The sequence below is a fragment of the Bos grunniens genome, chromosome 11 (assembly GCF_055505025.1).
Source record: "Bos grunniens cultivar Pamir isolate PY7600 chromosome 11, Bosgru_T2T1.0, whole genome shotgun sequence".
Taxonomy (NCBI): Eukaryota; Metazoa; Chordata; class Mammalia; order Artiodactyla; family Bovidae; genus Bos; species Bos grunniens.
In genome coordinates, this window is record NC_141175.1 from 31,489,812 (window position 1) to 31,510,610 (window position 20,799).

General features: G+C 40.9%; 1 protein-coding gene across 17 annotated transcripts in view; it reads right to left on the reverse strand.

Moving 5' to 3' along the window:
• The window catches only part of LOC147362809 (uncharacterized), a 446,810-nt gene that overhangs the window by 368,237 nt on the left and 57,774 nt on the right, over window positions 1-20,799 (reverse strand). The window contains exon 3 of one of the 17 annotated variants that reach the window (XR_015136480.1): window positions 1,892-3,708. The exons of 15 other annotated variants lie outside the window; for them this stretch is intronic. The gene's annotated coding sequence lies outside the window, so the exon portion shown is untranslated. Of the gene's footprint in view, window positions 1-1,891; window positions 3,709-14,058; window positions 16,959-20,799 lie in introns of those variants that run through there. One more of the 17 variants, XR_015136481.1, reaches the window with a different exon arrangement.

Below are 20,799 nucleotides of genomic sequence, written 5' to 3' on the forward strand. Positions count from 1 at the left end.
GTCTTATGGACTCTGTGGGAGAGGGAGAGGGCGGGAAGATTTGGGAGAATGGCAATGAAACATGTAAAATATCATGTAGGAAACGAGTTGCCAGTCCAGGTTCGATGCATGATGCTGGATGCTTGGGGCTGGTGCACTGGGATGGCCCAGAGGGATGGTATGGGGAGGGAGGAGGGAGGAGGGTTCGGGATGGGGAACACATGTATACCTGTGGCGGATTCATTTTGATATTTGGCAAAACTAATACAATTATGTAAAGTTTAAAAATAAAATAAAATTGGAAGAATAAAAAAAAAAAAGAAAGAAAGAAAGTGAAAGAGGAGAGTGAAAAAGTTGGCTTAAAGCTCAGCATTCAGAAAACTAAGATCATGGCATCTGGTCCCATCATTTCATGGGAAATAGATGGGGAAACAGTGTCAGACTTTATTTTTGGGGGGCTCCAAAATCACTGCAGATGGTGACTGCAGCCGTAAAATTAAAAGACGCTTACTCCTTGGAAGGAAAGTTATGACCAACCTAGATAGCACATTCAAAAGCAGAGACATTACTTTGCCAACAAAGGTCCGTCTAGTCAAGGCCATGGTTTTTCCAGTGGTCATGTATGGATGTGAAAGTTGGACTGTGAAGAAAGCTGAGCGCCGAAGAATTGATGCTTTTGAACTGTGGTGTTGGAGAAGACTCTTGAGAGTCCCTTGGACTGCAAGGAGATCCAATGGACTCCTTTAGAAGTCTGTTCTAAAGGAGATCAGTCCTGGGTGTTCTTTGGAAGGACTGATGCTAAAGCTGAAACTCCAATACTTTGGCCACCTCATGCGAAGAGTTGACTCATTGGAAAAGACTCTGACGCTGGGAGGGACTGGGGGCAGGAGGAGAAGGGGACAACAGAGGATGAGATGGCTGGATGGCATCATCAACTTGATGGACATGAGCCTGAGTGAACTCCGGAAGTTGGTGATGGACAGGGAGGCCTGGTGTGCTGCGATTCACGGGGTCGCAAAGAGTAGGACACAACTGAGCGACTGAACTAAATTGATATTATGTTGTTCAGTCCTTCCAGAAAGACAGTCAATATGTAAATTATGGTCTGAAAGCATTTGAATATTTATGTCATCCATAGAAAATGATTGACATAATCCAAGTGGACACTTTGTACATTCTAGATGCTGTAGGGTAATGCAAATATCACTGGGCATTAGGGAGCACCCTGAAATGACAGTGCACATTTTATCTAAAACCAAGGCAGGGCATTTTATCTAAAATCTTGCAGGGCATCCACTGCACAGCTCCAGGAGGTGCCATTTACGTGGATGCTGAAAGGATTATGTAGATGGAACTCTGGAAGCTGTACAACATGGTGATTCTAAAACATGCCTAACCCAGTGAGAAAAGAAAATATTTTTCCAAAGATTAGTAAACAGCCACACTATAAAAATAGGAAAAGCAATTATAGTACAGTTTTATTAATTGACTGATACTTCTGACAATTCACTTGGAATACCACATGTCACTGACCCCAAGTCTTATGGGACATTAAGCTAGAAAAGGGTGTCACAGGACCTGTATCCTATCTGAGGATGCTTTTGCTTTCAATTATATTTTCCTATAGACACAACTGTTTCATAGATTTCTGAAACATCTTTTTCTCCCTTCCATTCATATTTATAAACTCTACAGCTCTATTTGTATAATTTGTATGTCTTCCCAAATATTTTTAATGCCTTCCAATTGAATCACTGAGAAAGACATTATCATGCTTTCAGTGCTGCTCTCTGATCATTAATAAAGACATTACAATTTTAAAAAATTCACCCTTGTTAAACACATTTTTGCAACTTCAAATTATTTAAAACCTAAAATATGAGTAATTTGAAGACATTGCCACATATTATTATTCTTTGCTTACCATCTTTTAGCTCATTTTCTGTTCTTGAGGCTGAATTTTTCTGGTTTGATTTGAATCAATTTTGCCAGTAAAATCTCACTGATGTTATATCAATTACTGTAAGAGTAGAATATAGGATGAGCACTATACTTAATCCTCTCTATTCATCTCTGAATTTAGTTATTCTAACAAGAATGTTATTCAGTGTGTGTATGTGTGTGTGTGTGTGTGTGTGCGCGCAGGCATGTGTATTGAGAGAGAGTAGTGTTGGAGAATGAAGAGTGGTTTTTAAAAATATACAATTTACAGAAATAGATTTACTATTCTCGGAGAGAGTAGAATTAAAGTAAAAACAGAAATGAGAATCTGGCTCTGACCATCATGTGAACTGACAGAAGGAGGGGAAAAAAAAGGTGGACATCAGAGCAATATTCTCCTCAGACCTGGGCATGCAGGGCCCTTGCCTCAGGGGACCTGGTGCCATGAAGCTCCTTCCTTGAAATTTTCTAATTTCGATTCTGGTGCCTAGGGTTAGCCAGAATAGAGTACCCTGAGACCAGACCTGGACCCATAGGGGCCCCAGTCTCTGGGTCTCCCCTTCAGATCATTCTACCGTCTTCTTCCCACCTACCTCTCACCACATGGGGTCAACCAGTTGCACAGATGTGTTCAGGGGTCAGAGGATAGAAGGTCATTCCAGGCTCCATGGTTGAACTCTAGTCCCAGAAAGGTCACTTGGCAAAGAAACCATTCCTATTTGTGGGCTCAGTATTCCTTTCATAGGTCTATGAGAGACTAGCCCACAAGAATGGTCCTGACCCGTTGATTGGAGTGACACAAATTCTTGATACAGACAGGAGTCTCACACACACACAAAAATACTTACTACACTAATGCTAGGGGGTTCTCTGCATTAGAAACATTTGTTGTTTAGGTCTCAAAGAGGTGGACATGATTGAGCAACTAACGCTTTCACTTTCCTGTCCAACTCTTTTGACACCCATGAACTGTAGCCTACCAGGCTCCTCTATCCATGGGATTTTCCAGACAAAAATACTGGAGTAGGTTGCCATTTCCTTCTCCAGGGAATCTTTCCAACCCAGGGATTGAATGTACATCTCCTGCATTGACAGGCAAGGCAGGTTCTTTACCACTGAGCCACAAGGGAAGCCCTTAGAATATTTAGATGACAGGAAATCCCTGTTAGTCACAGAAAATTCTACACAAAAGAGTCATTGGAAGCTCCATGCAGAGAATTTTTTTTTTAAAAAACAGATTTTAAAGAATCTGGCTACAAAGGGTTTGAAATCATAAGGAATCTTGGCACTAACTTGTTATATAAAAAGGCTCCTACATTCTCTTTTCTTTTCAGAAGTTTGGAAGATATCCACGTCAGTTCAGTACAGTTCAGGCACTCAGTCATGTCCGACTCTTTGCGACCCCATAAATCACAGCACGCCAGGCCTCCCTGTCTATCACCAACTCCCGGAGTTCACCCAAACTCATGTCCATCGAGTTGGTGATGCCATCCAGCCATCTCATCCTCTGTCGTCCCCTTCTCCTCCTGCCCCCAATCCCTTCCAGCATCAGGGTCTTTTCCAATGAGTCAACTGTTCGCATGAGGTGGCCAAAGTATTGGAGTTTCAGCCTCAGCATTAGTCCTTCCAATAAGCACACAGGACTGATCTCCTTTAAGATGGACTGGTTGGATCTCCTTGCAGTCCCACGGACTCTCAAGAGTCTTCTCCAACACCACAGTTCAAGAGCATCCATTCTTCGGCGCTCAGCTTTCTTCACAGTCCAACTCTCACATCCATGCATGACCACTGGAAAAACCATAGCCGTGACTAGACAGTGGATATCTAATAAGCAAGTCTAAGGAAAGATACGGTTAATATCCATAGTCAATTTATTTTAAAGGGACAGTTTCAAGGACATAATCCTCAATAATGTGTGTAGGACTCTTCCAAGCAGTTGAAGGACCTCAAGAGCAAAATTAAGATGTTCTCAAGTCAGAAGAAATTCTGACTCTGTACTGCAGCAGTAGCTCATGTTTGAGTTTCCAGCCTCCCACCTGTCCTACAGATTCTGGACTTGTCACCCCCCACAACTATGTAGGCCGATTTATTGAAAGCCACCTATAGCTATCTGTCTATCCATCCTACTGGTTCTATTTCACTGGTAGCAACCTGACTGATGATACAAGACAAGTGTATCTCTTCAAAGTTCAAGTACATTTCCTGACGCTGAGCCCCCTTAGCCCAATGTTCAGGATGACCTGCCTTCACTCAACCAATCACTGTGCTCAGAGGAATTGGAATACATTGATTGGCTAAGTTGAGTCACAAGTTCACCCCTGAAATCAGAAGTTAAGTCATCTCCCTCAATAGCATGATCAGAGAGTGAGGGTAACAGCCCAGCAAAGAAAATGTGGATTCTTTTACCGGGGGAAATGGTGCTGGCTAGGCATTCACATCAACTGCCCAACAAAAGAGGATCTAAACATTTGCCTTGTCTCAAAACTGGCATTAGTAGGCACTAAGCAGGTTCACATTGATACAACTTCTAAATATTAAGGATCTTACCATACTAGATCATATGTTCTGATATAATCTGTCATATAATCTGATAGATTATAATTCATTAGCTTATTAGATAACTTAAAGTGAATATACCAGTCTTTAAATGCATATACTAGAATTTTGTTTTTTCCATCAGACCAATTTAGTGTCACAGCAATTGCAGTTTCCTCTAGTTTTGCCACCATTCTTTTTTTAACACTTGGTTACATGTCTTGTTCCCTCATTGCCACCTTGACCTTGGCTATCATATCTGCACAGTGTTTTCTTTTTGCTCTTGAATCTCTTACAACTAGCAGCTGATAAATTATCATTTTATTGGTGGGCTGGATTCTAATCACAGTGGTGTTACACTAGTTAGGAAATGGAGAAGTGGACTCGGGGAAGGAAGGAGGCTCCAGCATGGCCTGAGGATCCATCTGGACCTGACCTTGGCATTGACGACACCATTATCTTAAAGGCAGTGTCAACCCAGAAATCAAAAGGTTTCTTAGGCAGTGTGTTCCAAAGATCAAGTTTTACCAAGGGCAGAGGTCACTACAACTTGAGCAACCTCAAAGGTCTTTAGTCTTGAGAAGGAGTTTGGGGTTGAGCTGGACTCTATGCAGTGGATCAGACTGGTTGTGGAAAAAAATGAAGTATAGGTATTCTCAGTAAAGTCAGAATGATCAAAGACTCCATTGAAAATAATCCCCTTCCTTAAAAAACTAGCAATAAAAATACCATATGACCCAGAAATCTCACTATTGGGCATATACCCTGAGAAAACCACAATTCAAAATGACACATGTAATCCAATGTTCGTTGCAGCACTATTTGCAACAGCCAGGACATGGAAGCAACCCAGATGTCCACTGACAGATGAATGGATAAATAAGATGTGGCACAAATATACAACAAAACATTACTGTCATAAAAAAAGAATGAATTTGAGTCAGTCGTAGTGAGGTATTAATAGATGAACCTAGAGCCTGTTATACAGAGTGAAGTAAGTTAGAAAGAGAAAAACAAATGTCATATATTAATGCATATATATGGAATCTAGAAAATTAGTACTGATGAACCTATTTGCAGGGAAGCACTGGAGATACAGACGTAGAGGATGGACTTGTGAGGGGAGGAAAGGGTAGGGAGAATTGAGAAAGCAACACTGACACACATCCAGTACCATGTGTAAAACAGCCAGCTAGTGGGAAGTTGCTGTAACACAGGGAGCCCAGCCTGGTGCTCTGTGATGACCTGGATGGGTGGGGTGGAGGCACAGGACGAAGGCTTAAGAGAGAGGGGAGATATATATTTATGGCTGAATCTTATTGTCCTTAGGGCTTCCCTGGAAGCTCAGCTGGTAAAGAATCTGCCTTCAACTAAGGAGACACCAGTTCAATTCCTAGGTTGTGAAGATCCACTGGAGAAGGGATAGGCTACCCAGTGATAGCCTTGGGCTACCCTGGTGGCTCAACTGGTAAGGAATCTGCTTGCAGAGTCAGACTCGACTGAGTGACTTTCACTTTCACTTGTTGTATGGCAGAAACCAACACAATATTGTAAAGCAATTATCCTCCAATTAAAAAAAAAGAAAGAAAGAAAAGAATCTCCCCCTGTGTGGGATTTTTAGATGCTCAGCCTGGCTGGAAAAAGGTATATTCTAAAACAGAGAGCGACAGTATGCAAAGAAAGGCTGTAGCCAAACCGAGAAGAGCACGGTTCTATTAGGAAGGAAAGCGTCATTCGCAATAATACAAGCTGGGGAAGAGGATCACCCTTTTATCCAGGAAGGAACATTATGAAACAGATGTTTCAGGAAGAATTGTTGGTATGTCTGTTATAGAGACAGGCTAGAACCAGGAAGAGCTGAATAACATTGTAACAAAGTCAGCTTGAAATCGACACCGATAGTCCTTACTATTCATTTGGGATTTGCGATACTTTGCAGTGTTCACAGAATGCTTTCAAAAATATGGGATAATAATGGAAAAGTAATGGGAAAATTGAAATATATTATGAAAGCATCGGAGACATGCACAAATTTTCAGCACAGTAATGTTGGTGCAGTTATACGTATTGATTCCTCATTCAAATACAATTAAACTTTGAAATCAACTGCATATGGATTCAGACAGTTGAAAATGATATATTTCTTCAGTACTTAATAGATGTCCAAACTGTATGGAGAATGAGAGAAAAGTGAGTAAATTGTTCTATTTTAACTTTAGGCTAAATTAACTCTTTATGGTTCAGTATTTGTTTGCATTGTTCTTTTAGTTGCCGCAGTATTTTCACACTAAATCTCTTTGGATCTTTATGCTATCCCATTTTAAAAATAAGAAAAATAAAGTTCAGAGATGGCAAAGCATTTATGCTGCAAATCAACTGTGTTTTAGAGGTAGAGCTAGATTAGAGCTTGGGTCTAGGCTCCCTTCAGCACAGAAGGAGCTATTAGTCTGGGAGGTAGCAGTGCAAGGCAAGACAGGACAGAAACAAACTGTTTCAGAGAGACTGACGATGATTCCCAGAGCTAAAGGAGAACAAAGAACTGATCTAGGTTTGAGGAAAATGGGCAGAGATAATTATTCAGATTCTGCCAATTTTTTTTTTCCAAATTCAATATACTTTCCAACCCATAAAGATAGACAAGCTCCACCTGGAGTAATCCATCCAATGTGGAACCCAGAGCAGCTAATTGTCTGATTCTTAGTCCACTGGGCTGGGGAGGAGTGAGCTTGCATTGTGCCTGATAATCAGAGCATCCACAATGGCTGTGTGGGCTAGGCCCTGCCCAGTGCGTCCAGATGATGGCTGAATAGGCTGCTGTCCAGTCTGTGCTCTTCTCCACAAGCCAGGCTTACCCTGGTTCAGGTTGGGTCCACTCTTTTTCTAAGGTACACAAAGATGCTCTAACTACGGGCTTAAAGCAGTCCTAATATAAGGCAATTCCTGTAAAAGGCCTGGCCATGGTCTACCAAGAACTGAACTCCAGTATATTCTACCATGTGTGTGTGTTTTGTGAGTGAGAGAGTATGTATAAGTTCATCAGATGGGCAGAGCAGTGATTCAACTTATCCAAAGTTTAGAAAAATGTTTACTCATTTTTATCAAAGAATCTAATACTGTGTTTGGTGAAGTCGTTTGCATTATTACACGAAGACCCATGGGTAAGACCAAGAGAAGAGAATGAAATAGCTCCATGTCCTTGCCAACTTTCTTCCCATCCTGAATGAGGCTATCAAAACACTTAGCAGGTTCTAGAACCTAAGGGAATCCTGGCTGGTTCTCAATCTGCCCCACTCTTCCTGGTCACTTTGTACTAGCTCATTGTCAACTCTGACATCCCTCCTGGATACTGCTAGTGGATTGCATTTGGACAAATTTGTCCAGCCTACAAAGCATGCCCACACCTTTTCTGCATCCAGTCTCTGCTCCCACAATCCTCGTACATCCTCTGGGCAAGGATGCATTCACCGAATACTGTCCCACTAAAGGCAACTAGGCTTGACCCAGATTAAATGTTTAAAGGTGTGCTTTGAGCCATACATACTCTTTACTTGGGAAAATGAACGGCTGCTGTCATGAGACTAAGCTAATTAACACGGGACAGAGACGGTAGAATATTTCAGAGGAATAGCTTCCCATCAACTGAAGCCCTCCCCTCATCACATCACCTGTGAGATGAGGTCACGGGGGTGTGTCAACCGTGAATGGTAATTATCTGAATGAGTGTGCATAGTTAGTAGAAGTCGATACATGTCCACTTCGGTACACATTGTCAGTTGCAATTTGCATCAACCCTCCTTCCTCATCGCAGGATGATCTAGGCTGAGAGGTAAGGTAAGGCTCAGGAATATCTGGGCTTAATTAGCTGGTATTTGAATGGAAGCTGCTGTGAGCCAAGAGCAAGAGGTCCACGAATGGGAGTCAAGAAATCAATTGAGGGGAATCAAAAAGACATGTGATTAAATGAAAGACAGACTTCAGGACAGATGCTTGGGACAATCTGACTTAATTCCAGGGAAAGGTAGTCAGGGTCAAAGCTAAATTTTAAAGAGCAGAAAATAGATCTTCCCATTCACTTTGTATCTTGCCTGGCTAGACATGTGAGCTCGAGTGATAATGATAGCAAAGTGATACTTGTTACATCTCAGGTATTATTTTAAATGCTTTGTGTGCTTTAACTAATGTAATTCTCATATCCTATAAAGGAGGTACTCTGACTGTCATCCTTATTCTACAGATTAGAAAATTATGGTAGAAAGTGTTTAAGTAAATTTGCCCAAGATCCAAATTAGGAAGGCTTGTCTTTCTTCTTTGCAAATCAGGAGAAATATATCAGAGACAGTGAAAGCTAACAAAGTGAGAGTTCCAAAAATCTGCCAGAAGGAAATGAAAGTAGATAGAAGTTACTCATAACTATGGAGAATGGCTTGAGGGACACTGCCCTGAAAATTTCTTCTCCTTGCTCTGTCCTTCTGCCTAGAGCTGCACCATTGGCTTCTCATCCAGGTAAAACCTTGTGATCTCTGTGTTTTTCTTTTATATTTTAGTTGATCCCAGCATGGGTCATAAGATTCATCCATTCTAATAGGTTCTCCTTATTCAGAATGATCCTGGCTTCCAGAAAGAGGAAATTCTGAAATGCGTGTAAAAGAGATAGGTGAAAAGGCCTGGAGGAAAAATGGAGGACCCTGCCTGGTTATGAAGTCTATAAAGGAAAGAATGTGTGAAAAAAAAAAATGGAGTCATGATATTCTGAATCCAGAAATAAAATGACTTGCATCCTGAAAAACATAGAACGAACCCCCAATTACTAATCTTATAATTAGTATTTTTTTTTAGTTTAAATACTAAGGAAATAAAATAAGGAACAATAGTGGATACACTCTATTGTTCTTCACATTCTGGTCAGGAAACTGAAGTTCAGAGAGGTTAAGTAACCTATCCAAAGGCCCTCAGCGAGGGAGTGGCAGAGCCCCAACATGTGCTTGGGCAGCACACCACCAGAGTTTATGCTTTTAACGTGTACAATGTACTGCCTTTTATGTGAAGCAGGTGGGCGAAATGCTGGCCAAATCCAGTCCACAAACTGTGACTGGGGCCAAAGCACTGTATTTGGTTCAGGGTAAACTTAACACAATTATATAAAGCAGCGCTTTTCAGTTCAACAAACACATACTCCTACGCCTTGGCGTTTTGTTGCCTACTCCTGGGGAAATAAATGAAAGACTCAGCCCTCGAAGCAGGAGACACTTGGCATCTCAGAACATTGGAGGAAACACGGAAGCGCTTCTGTACAAAGTAATGGGTCCTCCGCTCAGAGGACAGCAGGAAAGGTCCAGAGGATTTACATGGGGTGGAAAAGTGGTCAGGTAAAGTGCCTGGGAGAAGTCAAAAATCCATCAGAGAGCTTGTGGCTGGACATGTGCAGGAATCACTGTTCTGGCTGAAACACTGAGGGAAGAAGGGAAGAGCTCTCATAGGACTGCAGATTACAATCAGTTTGGGATGTCTGGATGAGGAGCTTCTGATTCTGGAAGGAACATCTTTTGAAGAAAGGGGTTGACAGGACCCCTAAAGACATATCAAATGGATAAATGGTTGTAAATGAAAGATGCAGACACATTTCAAAAATCACCAGGAGGTGTAAAGGCAAGAAAGTCATGAATATAAATACATTGTCTATGCAGTTAAAGACAGATGTCTCTGTGCTATTTTATCTTTTAAAAAGTAATCATTTGGACAGAGTCAAAGAAATTTAATACAAATGCATATGGACAGATGAGTGAAGCAAGGGTGGGTCATATAATGAAGAAAGAATAAGATTCAGAGGCCAGTCCAAGATAGATACTGGGAGAAGTGTTCAGGCCAAAATTCAGATCACTAGGGAAGCTAAAAGGATGCAGTTTTATTCAGCATAAGCACTCTGATCTCCAAGAGCAAGTCTCCTACCATGACTATGAGAAGAACCTCTGAAGAATCGCTCATGCAAAAACTGCTTCATTACCACTGTCATCAGCCTCACAGGTTCACACAGATAAGTAGACACACGCTCCACTGCATCTTGTGAATATCATACCTTTTGTTCAAATGTCACATTGAAATCCTAGGAAGGTGTCATTTACCCTACCATATATTTTTTTCTACTCAATTTAAAAATACAACACAAAAGATATGCATAATGGCACATCAACCACTCCTAAAGATTGAAATTTAGTGTAACAATGGAAATTGGAAGGTGCCCAATGTGTAGAGTCGATATCCACCATGAGATGTGGAATGCATAATAATTTTGAATTAAATATTCACAAGGTGGTAGTTTTGTAGATTGTTCTTATTTTCCTCACAAGGTAAGGTAAAAATCAATAAATTCACACTTATTTGTTAGATTATTGGAAAGATATACTCAAAGTAGGAAATATATGCATTTGTTTTCAAGGATTTTATTGGGAAAATGAGTCTTACACCGTGGACCTGTAAGTACTGGCCCTGTATTGAGAAATAGAGAAGAGTGCATGGTCTCCACAGTTTCACAGAACTGTATACTTAGAAGGCAAATACATTCTTCTAAAATTCTTTTAAAATAACCATTCAATAAAGAATTTTCCCCGCATTTTTTTCTTTCTTTTTTTTTTTTTTCAGTTTCTGGTATGTCCTAGGTACTGGAGAAACAGAGAAGGTGAAGAATGTTTTCTGCCCTTGAGCAGCCTATCTTGTAAAAGAGACGTCATATAAACAGTTTAAGTACCACAAAAAGCCACATATAACAGAGGGATGAATCATATGCTTAGTAACTTAAAGAAAGGGTAACTATCTCTCTCTTTTCCCATGTATGATTTTATTACTTAGAAAGTGTCTTCCACACAGACAGACGCCAAGACACATCTTTCTAGCTTTGACTGCCATGATCACAAAATCCATATTAAAGATGTAACCCCACTGACTATATTTGGATGAGCAATATATCCAGTATCTGTCTATTAATCTTAGCCTAATGTGTCTTAAAGGGTAAGAATCATGCCCAGTTTTAATATAATTTCTAAATAATTCTGTAACACTAGACATGATGATTTATTTAAGTATAAAAGCACATAGCAAATCAAAGCCTAGACTTTAAACACTTAAGACTTTTCTAGGAGTGCAAGTCAGGGTGGAGAAAAGGAGGCAGCAAACAAGGCAGCCAGGGTGCAATATTTAAAGAGGTACTCACCCTTCCTTGACTTATCCTGACAGTGAGAACCCCCTTAAAATGTGTGCCCCAGGTACCCAGCAGGCTTCACCCTAGTCTCAGCCCCCAGTGGATAGTCTAAAGGGAGAGCAAAACAGAAGGGAATGTATGTCAAGCCCAACTCCTAACTCCTCCCAACCCCCCTCTCACCCGTGTGTTCATACATGTGTTCCCTATATCTGTCTATCTCTGCTTTGCAAATAGGTTCATCTGTACCAATTTTATAGATTCCACATGTAAGCAATATTTGTTTTTCTATGACTTATTTCACTCTGTATAACAGTCTCTATGTCCATCCACCTCTCTGCAAATGGCACAGTTTTGTTCCTTTCTATGGCTGAGTAATATTCCAGTAAACAGATAATGAGAACCTGTATAGCACAGAGAACTGTACTCAGGACTCTCCAGTGACCTGAATGGGAAGGAAATCCCAAAAAAGGGGGATATATGAATACGTATAGCTGATTAGCTATACAGTAGAAAGTAACACAACATTAAAGGAACTATACTCCAATTTTTTTTTTAATAGGAGGAAATGCTGTCTAAAGAAGCCTACAGCAGCCAGAGAAGTGTACACAGACTCTCCATTTCAGAATGGCCTTTCTTGGTGCCACACTACGCACTGTAGAATAGCCCCGAAATAAGATTCAGTGATTTCCTGCTGCAGGCACAAGGCTCAGAATACATATTCAGTCTTTTACTTCTTTATTTTTCTTCTGGTTTGATTGAAAGATAATTGACATACAGCACTATGTAATAATTTGACTTATATACATCAGGAAATGATGACCACAATAAGTTTAGTGAACATTCATCATCTCATATAGATACAAAATTAGAGAAAAAAACTTTTTCCATATGATGAGAACACTTGATATGTATTCTCTTAACAAGTCTTATATACAACATACAGCAGTGTTAACTCTATTCATCATGTTGTTTCCTAGTTTTTATTTATCTTATAACTGAAGCTTGTACCATTTAACTACCTTCCCCGATTTCCCCTGACCCCGACCCACTGCCTCTGGTAACCACAAATCTGATCGTTTTTTCTATCAGTTTGTTTGGTTTTGAACCATAATTGGCCTGTAACATTAAGTTCCTCATATTTAATATAGTGATTTTATATTTCTATACTTTACAAAATGGTCATCATAAATCTAGCTATGATATGCCACCACTTAAGACATTACGTAACTAGTGACTATTCCCCACACTGTACCCTTCATTCTTGTGACTTGTTCATTTTGCAGCTGGAATTTTTGTACCTCTTAACCTCCCTCACCAATTTCTCTCCTCCTCCTCCCCTTGGTCAATCATCTGTTTGTGTTCTGTATCTATGACTCTATTCCTATTTTGCTATGTCGGTTCATTTGTTTTGAATTTTAGATTAAACATATAAAAGATAACATTCAGTATTTGTCTTTCTCCATTCGCCTTGTTTCACTTGGCATAATATCCTCTAGGGTCCATCTATGTTGTCACAAATGATAAGACTTTTTTTTTAATGGCTGAGTAAACATGTAAAATATTTTAAAATAATTAAAAATTTAAAAATAATTTTAAAAATTAAAAAAATAGAACTCCCATGTGATGCAGCAATTCCACCCCTGGTTATGTATTCTAAGGAAAAGAGAACACTAATTCAAAAAGATCCATGCACCCCTTAGGTCACTGCAGCATTATTTCCAATAGCCATATCTTCCAAAATTTATGGAAGCAAATTCTCTCTTCTTTTGAAGAAGGGTGGTCAAAATCATCCTTGACCCCATCATGGAGTTGGCTATATGCAGTCAAAGACACCCCAAAGTGATTCGAGCAATTTTTGAGGGACTCTTAATATCTTTTATTTGAAAATGTACTTGAGAATTGTTCTAATCAGATATAGAAACACACACAGGCACTTCATGGAAGGAAGATCTTATGCTCAGAGATCCCTAGAACAGGAGGTGCAGCGCACCAGGCAGGATCATACAAGGAAGTACCAAGTTTAGTCAGGAGGCAGGGGGAAAACTGGGCAAGAGCTTTTACTGTGGTTTTCAGCTGAAAGAAAAGGTCAAGGCAGGGTAAGCAGTTTAGAGGAGTTTGGTGGTGGTGGTTTAGTCGCTAAGTTGTGTCTGACTCTCTGTGACCCCATGGAATGTAGCCCACCAGGCTCCTCTCTCAATGATATTTCCCAGGCAAGGATACTGGAGTGGATTGCCATTTCCTTCTCCAAGGGATCTTCTCGACCCAGGGATGGAACCTGCGGCTCCTGCTTGGCAGGCAGGTTCTTTTACCACTGTAGCACCTGGCTAGCCCAGAGGAGTTTAGGATTGTTCAATTTAAATAATTTCAGCAGGTTCCATCCCCCACCTGCAGGCCTGCCCCTACCTATCAAATACCTGGTCTTGGGATGATAAGGGCCAGGGACAGTGGCTTCCAGGATGAGAGAAGGATAGAGGAGGCAAGGACTCTAGATTGGTTGCTTTGCTTACGAAAGGCGCATATCCTGGTGGGAGAGTAATCTGCTTTCTCTAGGAATTAGCTAACTTTGGCAGGCAAGTTCCTTCCAGTGTCAGGGAGATCCAAAGATTTCAAAGCATCATAATAAAAAGAGATGCTTAATATACCTATATTTTAATAGTTACTGTTTTCTGTATTTCCAATACTCCTGAGGCCTGTAGGAGAGGTGAGCTTTCTTGTTCTCTTACTCAGAAATGCTATGGAGGCATTAATGCAGCAAAGTTTGGGAAAACTTAGAATGTCACCCTACGGGCTATAATCAGAGGACCCTGGCTTCCCAAAGTGTTCAGTCCAGCATTAATCACAACTCTTTTGAAAAATGCACAGACAGAAAGCTTTTACTGTATTCTAGGTACACATTTTTAACATTTCCACTAACTCAACACCCCAGGGTTTTAATCACCAAAAAGCTTATATAAAAGGTGCAAAAACTGTGGGCTTCTTTCCACGTTGTGTTTTGTGAAATAAATGGAAAAACAAAGTGAACAATACAAGAAAAAGTTACAAAGACAAAAATCAGGTTTCCCTGGAGCCATTCTGAACCAAGTTGCTGACATGGATACTCGGCTTCCAGATGAAATTAAATGTGTCAGAAGTTCCTTCACAAACCACATAGGTGGCCACATCTTTGTTCCCACTCAGTGAGGTACAAGGTGAGATTTTTAGTGCTAGGAAAGCTGCCAGCTGAGAAGACTGAAGAAAAGAGCAACTTAAAATTATTAAGCTACCGTACGATCTGACATACCAAAAAGACCGAAAAGAACGGAATTTTGTTCAGCTTGTGTTAACAATGTTGAAAGTGTGACAAATGGAAATGAACTTAGTTTGAAGATATTTGAGAGGTGCAGACATCAAAGGGGCATAATTAGAAGCTAGTGTTTAGAGCAAAAAAAAATGATAACAGATTCATGGTTGATGGTCAGGAATTAATTTCAGGTCTGCAATGTCTATGGAGCTACAGAGTCAGTCTCCTAAAACCTGTGCTCAGTCACTGAGTTGTGTCCTGACTCTTTGTGACCCCTTGGACTGTAGGCCACCAGGCTCCATTCTCCCTGGGATTCTCCAGGCAAGAATACTGGAGTGGGTTGCCATTTCCACATGGAACATTCCATTTTCTTCTCAGAAACTCTCCTTATCAACATTAGCATTCTTGTTTGTAAAGACTGTCTAAGAAATTACCTATTCTTGAGTGTGGTTTGCATCATAATGTATCGATGCTGTGGGTTAAATGGTATCCTTCAAAAAAAAAAAAAGAAGATATGCTCAAGTCCTAAGCCCCAGCACCTCAAAATGTCATCTACTTTGAAAATAGGGTCATTGCAGGTGTTTAGTTCAGATAAAGGCATACTGGAACTAAATCCAGTATGACTGGTGTTCATATAAGAAGACGGCCATGTGAAAACATGGATACACAAGGAAAATGGCATGTGATCGTAGAGACAGAGGTTGAAGTTAGGCAGCTACAAGCTGAGGAATACCAGGGATTTCTGGCAAACGACCAGAAACTAGCAAGAAGCATAAAATGATTTGCTTATAGGTTTCAGAGGGTGCATGGCCTGTGGACACCTTGATTTCAGACTGTGAGTCTCCAGAATTGTGAGACAGTAAATGCCTATGGTTTTAAGTCATTCAGTTAATGGCACTTTGTCACAGCAGCTGTAGGAAAGTGCATACAGGCTCTAACCACCGACCAGGATGTTTTTCGTGCATCCTAAGCTTCTAATTTTGAACACTGAATCAGTTCTCTTTTTTACAGCTTTGGAGAGGAAAGCTAATCCTCTCTCCAATTCTGTTACGTGTTTCTGTGACATCAGAAGTAATTCCCTAAAGTGCAGAGGGTTAGTCAATAGAATAATACTAAGAACTTGTTCTTTGAGAACTGAGATTTGAATACTTAAGGGACTCTTCAGAACCTTTAGCTCCAACCAACAGCCACCCAAGGCTGAGCTTCTGTAAAATATGAAGTTCAGAGCAGAATCATGAATGGCCAAGGAGTAAGATATGACATTAAATGACTTCTGAGATGAATCTGAAATCAATAAAGTATCCTAGACACCCCAGAGAGTGTAGTGATCCTCTCTCACAGGGAAAGAAATATAATGAAAAATTGCATCCAGTTACCCACTAAAAGAAAAACAAAGCAAACAGACCCACCGAAAAAAAACACCGAGTGAGAGTTTGAGTAATCTCTGTAGGAGGTGAGCAGTAAACATTACTCAGTGTTTGCGAGCTTTGGATGAAAAGAGCATCCCCTTTTTGCTGCCCATGGGATTAGAAACTAGTTTAGCTTTCTGGAACACCACCTGAGAATGTGTGCCCAAAGTCTGTAAAACAAGCATAGATGTCTCATCACCAAAACGCAATTTCATCGCCCTGTTCCATCTCCAATGCTCTCTGCAGTGTGTGCAGACTGCCCAGTGCTCCAGCAAGTCTGAGGGCTGCACTTGTTTATTTCCACCATAAACACATATTCAATCCATTGGACAGTGCTCTTCCTTGCAGCAGCCTTCAAGAGATCAAGACATGCCACGCTGGCAAATAATGGTAAGGCCACATCTTCCTGGGGATAGGAGCAGTCACGCAGGGTCACCATCTCATGTCATTGGCCTACCAGAAGTAAGAGAAATCCCAAGCTATTCAGGGGTATGTCCCAGAGTGAGCCATAATTACATCAGTAGGAGCCTGTCAAGATCAGGCACCATTCTGAGCATGATTGTTTCCATGGGATTGTATAATGAAGATAATCACAGTGGTCTTGCCAGGGCCATTAGAATGCCTGTGGGATTGAAGGTCATTAATGAAATAAGTAGCAAAAATAAGAGTTTATTCAAGTAAACAGACCCAAGAGGGGCATTCAGTCACATCCAGGCAGTTCTGCCTCCTACTCTCTGACTCGCCCTACTTCTGTCATGAACTTATGATGATTCCACTGTGTACATGACTCAAATTATCACCCTGTCCTTACCTTACTCTTTCCACCTCTACAAACTTCACAACTCCTATTCACCCTTCACAAACAACTGCTGTAAAAGACTTGGCAATTTCACTCATAGAAATGAAAAGGTATGTCCACAAAAGCTTTGCACAACAATGTTTATAGCAGTTTGATTCATAATAACTAAAACCTGGAAATAATCCCTGTCTACAAGCTGTGGTACAGACATACAGTGAAATACCCCTCAGCCATGAGAGGGGACAGACCACTGATACATGCAACAACACACGATAATCTCAAAAGAAAAACATTATGGGGAGGAGCCAAGATGGCAGAGGAGTAGAACGGGGAGAACACTTTCTCCCCCACAAATTCATCAAAAGAGCATTTAAACGTTGAGTAAATTCCACAAAACAACTTCTGAATGCCGGCAGAGGACATCAGGCACCCAGAAAAGCAACCCAACTCTTCGAAAGGAGGTAGGAAAAAATATTAAAGACAAAAAAAAGAGACAAAAGAGGGAGGGACGGAGTTCCGTCCCGGGAAGGGAATCTTAAAAAGAGAGAAGTTTCCAAACACCAGGAAACCTTCTCACTGCCGAATCTGTGCCGAGCTTTGGAAACACAGAGGGCAACATAACAGGGAGAAAAAATAAATAAACAATTAAAACTCGCAGATTGCGAGCCCTACGGTAACTCCCCCAGCGGAGAAGCAGTGCAGACGCCTGCATCCGCCATTAGCAAGCGGGGGCTGGGCAGGGAGGCGCGGCGCGGGCTGCATCGCTGAGAGTAAGAATCTGGCCTGAATACCCTGAGCGCTATCTGAGCGAAATAATTTGGGCTAGCAAACCAGACTGTGGGATATCTACCACGCGAAAAGCCAGCCCTAACCTAAGACCGCCAGGCCCACGCACGGAACAAAGGACTGAACAGAGATAGCTGGCTGCAGACCTTCCCCCTCCGGTGACAGGCAGCCAGAGCCGGAAGGGGGCAATCGCAGCCCCAGAGAGACATTATCTATAAAACTGTAAGCAGGCTTCTTTGCTAACTAAAACTTCTTGGGGGTCTGGACAGTCAACATCTACCTGAGAAGGTGTGCCAGTTTTACACCCAGATAACCGAGTGGCGGGGAGGCAATAAGTCGCAGCATTGGCGCTCACCAAACACCTCATCACCTGAGCTGCTCGAAACTGGGAAGAGCACAAAACGCAGGCCCAACTGAGTCTGCGCCTCTGAGGACTACCTGAGTGCCTGAACCTGAGCGGCTTGGACCTGGGAGGTGCATGCAGCCCAGGGCCGGCCTCGGATTGTTCCCGGCGGAACAACCTAGAGTCCGAGCAGTGTGGACAGGGAGGCTACACGCACCGTGAGCGGGGGCAGACCCAGGGTGGCTGAGGCACTGCGAGCCCACGCCAGTGTTATTTGTTTGCAGCATCCCTCCCTCCCTCCCCACAGCGCGACTGAACAAGTAAGCCTTAAAAAAAAAAAAAAAAAAAAGTGTCCTCCACCGTCCCCTTTGTGTCAGGGCGGAAACCAGATACTGAAGAGACTAGCAAACAGAAGAAGATATAACAGAGGGAAACGCCTTGGAAGCTACAGGCAATAGATCAAAACCCTGTGGTTACTACGGACTACATAGGAAGGGGCCTATAGATCTTGAGAAATGTAAGTCTGACTAAGGAACTAGCCAAAAATGAACTGAACCCACAACACCCACAAAAAAATCAAGAAAGTTCTAGATATATTTTTATTATTTTTACGATCATTCTTTCTTTTTTAATTAAAAAAAAAATTTTAAGTCCTCTATTATTCCTTTAATTTTCACTTTTATAACCTATTACTTTGCAAAAAAAAAAAAAGACCCTATTTTTTTCTTCTTCAGCAAACTTCATATATATATATATTTTATAATTTTTTGACCTTGTTTTTTTTTTGTTTTTGTTTTTTTCTTCTTTTCTTTAACATTGTATTTTTGAAATTCCAAACTCGACTCTAGATTTTTAATTTTCACTTTTTGGTATACGTTATCAATTTTGTACCTATAGTTTTTTTTTATATAATTTCTGTGACTTTTTTTTTTTCTTCTTCTCTGTTTCTTTCTCTTCTTCTTTTATATAACATTGTATATCTGAAATTCCAAACTCTACTCTAGATTTTTAATTATGCTTTTTGGTATTTGATATCAATTTTGTACCTGTATTTTCTTTATAATTTTTCTGACATTGTTTGTATTTGTTTGTTTGTTTTCTCTCTTTATTTTTCTTCTTCTTTTTTTTTTTTAACATTGTATTTTTGAAATTCCAAACTCTACTGTAGATTTTTAATTTTTGTTTTCTGGTATAAGTTATCAATTTTGTACCTGTACTTTCTTTATAATTTTTGCGACCTTGTTTGTTTTTGTTCATTCGTTTTTTCTCTTTCTTTTCCTTCTTCTTTTCTTTAACATCGTATTTTTGAAATTCCAAACTCTACTCTAGATTTTTAATTTTTGCTTTTATGTATTTGTTACCAATTTTGTACCTTTAAGGACCCAATCTTCAGGACCCATTTTTCACTAGGGAGCGAGATTACTGGCTTGACTGCTCTCTCTCCCTTTGGACTCTCCTTTTTCTCCACCAGGTCGCCTGTGTCTCCTCCCTAACCCCTCTCTACTCTCCCCAACTCTGTGAATTTCTGTGTGTTCCAGACGGTGGAGAACACTTAGGGAACTGATTACTGGCTGGATCTGTCTCCCTCCTTTTCATTCCCCACTTTTATCCTTCTGGCCACCTCTGTCACCTTCCTCCTTCTCTTCTCTGCATAACTCCGTGAACATCTCTGAGTGGTCCAGTTGTGGAGTGCACATAAGGAAGTGACTACTGGCTAGCCCACTCTCTCCACTATTGATTCACCTCATCTCATTTGGGTCACCTGTAACTCCCTCCTCCCTCTTCTCTTCTCCATGTAACCCTGTGAACCTCTCTGAGTGACCCTCACCGTAGAGAAACTTTTCATCTTTAATGTAGATGTTTTATCAATGGTGCTGTATAGAAGGAGAAGTGTTGAAACTACTGTAAAAATAAGACCGATAACCAGAAGCAGGAGACTTAAGTCCAAACCCTGACTCCAGGGAACTCCTGACTCCAAGGAACATTAATTGACAGGAGCTCATCAAATGCCTCCATACCGACACTGAAACCAAGCACCACACAAGGGCCAATAAGTTCCAGGGCAAGACATACCAAGCAAATTCTCCAGCAACAAAGGAACACAGCCCTGAGCTTCAAGATACAGGCTGCCCAAAGTCACCCCAAAACTATAGACATCTCATAAATCATTACTGGACATTTCATTGCACTCCAGAGAGAAGAAATACAGCTCCACCCACCAGAACACCGACACAAGCTTCCCTAACCAGGAAACCTTGACAAGCCACCTGTACAAACCCACACACAGTGAGGAAACGCCACAATAAAGAGAACTCCACAAACTGACAGAATACATAAAGGACACCCCAAACTCAGCAATTTAAACAAGATGAAGAGACAGAGGAATACTCAGCAGATAAAGGAACAGGATAAATGCCCACCAAACCAAACAAAAGAGGAAGAGATAGGGAATCTACCTGATAAAGAATTCCGAATAATGATAGTGAAATTGATCCAAAATCTTGAAACTAAAATGGAATCACAGATAAATAGCCT